We start from the raw sequence: 294 nt of genomic DNA on the forward strand, positions 1-294 counted from the left end.
GCCTCCGTGTCCCTCTCCCAGCCTGTCTGCTGCCCCTTGATGTCCCGGCCCCAGGCCGGGCCCTGGACATCCAAACCTGAACCGCACCCAGCCCTCCTTCCACTGCTGCTCAGTCGAGGGTCTTTTCTCACACGCACAGCTGTTCACACAGCCTCCCTCTCCTACACTCGGCCCAGATGCTCAGACTCACTGGGTCCCTCAGGAACCTCGCCGGTGTCTCTCTTCAATGGGACCAGCTGCACCTTGACCTGCAGGGTCAGCCCTCCCAGGGACCCTCTGGCGGAGCCTTTGAGA

This window comes from Echinops telfairi, unplaced genomic scaffold (assembly GCF_000313985.2).
Source record: "Echinops telfairi isolate 266 unplaced genomic scaffold, ASM31398v2 ScPeMD7_7400;HRSCAF=8409, whole genome shotgun sequence".
NCBI classification, from domain to species: Eukaryota; Metazoa; Chordata; class Mammalia; order Afrosoricida; family Tenrecidae; genus Echinops; species Echinops telfairi.